Genomic DNA, 3,808 nt, shown 5'->3' with positions numbered 1-3,808 from the left:
TTGGAATTCATTCATCTCCGGAAAGGTTATAAATTACTAGAACAGGGGTTTTATCAAGTTATTGTCTTAGAAATTAGATTTTTACTCATTTCCTAGCTTCTTGTGTCCAGGTCTAATTGCCCTTGTCTTTAGTACAACACAAACTGTAAAGTCCTTTAGCATTTCCCGTGATAACTTCCTGGGAAGGGAGTCTAAGGATAGCTCGCCTTTCGATGACTCGCTCCCTCCAGTTAGATCTCATTCTCCCTTTCTTGCACCCCATTATTTCTCCCTCTCCTTTCCATCACCTGCCACCTCCTCCTGGGTCCTCTCCATGTTCCTTTAACTGGCCCTAATGCGAAACTGAAATTTACATTTGATACTGCTTTTTTTCCCCATGTCCTGGATGGCCCCATTCCCTGCCCTGAGTTTTAAAATTAGGTGTCTTTAAGTTGATAGATGTTTTTCTCACAAATATCAACAAAACTCCAAACAGAAATAGTTTGCTTTTTCACTTTCACTTATTGGAAAAGGAAACTGTTCCCCTTGCACCCTAAGCAAAGGCCATTTAGTGCAGTCAGTTCTGCCCATTCTCATGTCGACTTGCATGTCTCTGCATAGAAAAGGAATAGTGTGAAAAAAACACAACTCTACACAAAACATCTGTAAGCCCCGCCACTAGACGGAGTCAGTTCAGTTCCTTAAAGCCCTGTTTGGTGTCTGCTTGACAAGCTGGTAGAGAACCAAGGCGAGCAATGTCTGTCTCCGCCCTCAGGGACCTACAGTGTGATAGGAGCTCTCAGAACTGACTCTCTGTTACTTCGCATTAATTACTTCTCTGGCCCAGGGTTCTTTGAGTTCTCCTTTTTTATTTCCTTGAGTATGTATCATTTACTTATCCTCAAAGTGTTTAGCATTCAACACTCTTTTTCCTTTAACAATGGCCTTGCAGAGGGATGAAAAATGGGAAATACAAGCTTAATTTATTTTCATCAAATTGTGTGGCAGAGAGAGAAATGCAGGTATTACTAGTATTGCTAGCACCTTTCTAAACCAATGTCTTTTCTTTTTAATGCAGCAATTTTAGAGTTAAATATTAGTTTTCTAATATGGAAGAAGACACAAATAAAAGTAGTTAAAAGAAAGAGGACTTTCCTTAGAACAGGCTCAATAATCAAACCTGAAGAAACCTATGTCAGCTTGGCAGGAGGAGGCCCTTTGATTCTTGTCATATAAAACATTTTTAATATGACTTACGTGGGAAAATAGATGCCTTACCGATTAAATTTGTAGATGACATCAAGTTGGAGAGCTAACAGCTTGGGTAGCAGGTTCTGGATTCAAAAAGATCTGGGAGAGTATTCACTAGGGAGGAACATAAAGTCCTACGTTTGAATTTTTAAAAAAATACTATACAAGTACAAGATGAGGAAGATGTCAGAGCTTCAGTTGACTAAGCTCAATGTGAGTTTGGAAAGTCAGATGAAACCACAGAAACAAAAGAAAACAAAACCTTTAGACTACCTAAGGAGAAAACATTGGTGAGAGTCGTACCCCATTGTGCTTGTGATTATTGGAAACTTTAAGAATATTGAAAGCACATAACATGCAGATAATGTGCCCAGTCCTGATGAGGGATGCAGACTGTTAGAAACAGTGGAAAAGACTTGATGGGAATGTTTAGCCTAGAGGAGAGGGGACGTGGGATAGAACCAGGACAGCTCTCCTAGGACCAGGAGATAAAAGCTACAGGGAGACAGATTTTAACTCTTGCAGAAGAATCGACTTTCTGCAAGTTAGAGTATTTGAAGGTAGAGGCCTCTCTGGTCGGTTGTGACTGACCCATCGCTGGCGGTTTCAGCAGAAGCTGAATGGCCATTTGTCGGGGATACTGGAGAGAGGATTCCAGCACACATTTGTCAGGAATGTTGTAAGATTCTTTCCAAGTCTGGGCTTTGGTAACTGTACAAGTAGAACAGCTTTAAGTGATTTGCCCGGTCTGGGATGGCAGGAACAGGCGCACATACTTCCCATTTCTACACCCGCCATTTTGAGCCCGGTGTTGCACCCCTCCCCTGAACCATGTGGCCATGAGAGAACCACCAGCAAGCTGGTCAGCACTGCCCTGTCTAGTCCACTTTGTGGGCGAGTAACCAAACGTCCCAATGTCTAGTTCCCTGCTCAAGGTCACACATCTTGATGGGGGCACAGCTTTGACTAGACTAGGACCCCCTAATACCATTTCTCTTTCTCAACTTTGCTTTCCTACCTTTGTTGGAGTGAAGAAATTCTCTCCACCCTGAACCATCCCACACTCCTGGTTCTGTTCAGTGGGTTGCAGTGGGAAGTGCACCATAGTGCTGAGGAAAAGTGACCATGAGAGAGGGTGGGAACTTCTAACCAGCTTTCTCAGCATCTTCCAGCCTCAGTGAGAGGAAAGCCATTGGGTTACATAAATTAACATCCACCTGCCTTGACTCTCAGATCCCCACCATTCATTCAGTCTGACAGAAGGATATATACTTTGTTATAACTTATTATTTGTTCTTTGTAAATACAAGATGTTTATAGGAAATGTGTATTCCAAACTCTATTGGCAGAATGAGTCACTACACCAAAATAGTTCTATTATTTAGAATATGTTAATTTTAAAGGGAACTAATAGGTATTTATTTACATATGCGACCCACATTCATGTAAAATCATTTGATCCTACTAACGCAGCTTCCTGGAAAGTTGCTACATGGTGTCCTATTCTAAGTCCATAGTTACAATTTAATATACTGATTAGTCAAACTCCTTGGGTTTTAAGATCGAATATAAATTACTCTGCTTTCGACTTGCTCAGGGGCTTTTACCCCCAGCATTGTACCTGAAACAGGTCTGTCTGGATTGCCACCTTTCCATCTTAAATATCATATTTACTCATATAATCTGCCCTCTCTTCATGTCCAAACATTTAGATAAGGAAATATGAGGGTCTTTTCCATCTCTTCCCTCTGTCTTGCCTCCTTCGTTAGAATCACCAGCAGTAAGTTGCTCGGGAGGCTTGGTTAGAGCTGTGGATGAGACAGGGTCTACTCACAGAGGCAGAGGGCCCATAAAGAGATGCGATGCATCCACTGCTCTGACCATGCCTCCAGGGTCCTCACTGGGGACTGCTGGAGCGGAGGCTCTGGGCTATCCTGTCGACTAACTGCATAGTCAGGAGCAAGGGACCATCAACTCCTTGTCATCCTTCTAGTGTTAAGTTATTGTTTAAAGAGGTGGAGAGTAGCAGGTGAATTATATGAGTAAATACAGTCTGTTTTATCTTCAGCAAAAATGACAACTATTTTTGTGTATGACTAATTTATTTTTATTATTGTAAAAATACAATAAACTGGTTAAGAGATCAGCTTTGTTAACACATTTGTGCTTTCTTGAGCCTTATTCCATTTCTACTCACGTCGCTTCAAAAAGCCTCCTCTAAAAAAAAAAAAAAGAACCAAACCCTTTACAGGTGAGGTGGGTTGGCTTGTTGGACTTGGGTTCTGGGCACTCTGTAGGTGGCTGGGCCACTTAGAGAACAAGGACAGCATCAGATACCAAGGACATTAGCCGGCTGGTATATGCAGGTTCTCATCCTTGCCTGTATGTTAGAATCACCAGAGGAGCTTATGATAAAATATTCAGGTATGTGTACCACCTTCTCCCCCAGGATTGAACTTTTACCTGTATTTCTTTAAACTTCCCCCAGGCAGGAGAAAAGGTGAGGATCCACTGTACAGATTTAATGTGGCTCCATCTCTCAACTTGACTAAAACTTCTCCCACCTCCCCTTGAGCTG

Source organism: Pteropus vampyrus, unplaced genomic scaffold, assembly GCF_000151845.1.
Source record: "Pteropus vampyrus isolate Shadow unplaced genomic scaffold, Pvam_2.0 Scaffold10, whole genome shotgun sequence".
Classification (NCBI taxonomy): domain Eukaryota; kingdom Metazoa; phylum Chordata; class Mammalia; order Chiroptera; family Pteropodidae; genus Pteropus; species Pteropus vampyrus.
The sequence above is the reverse complement of the archived record's forward strand: the minus strand, read 5'-3'. Positions refer to the sequence as shown.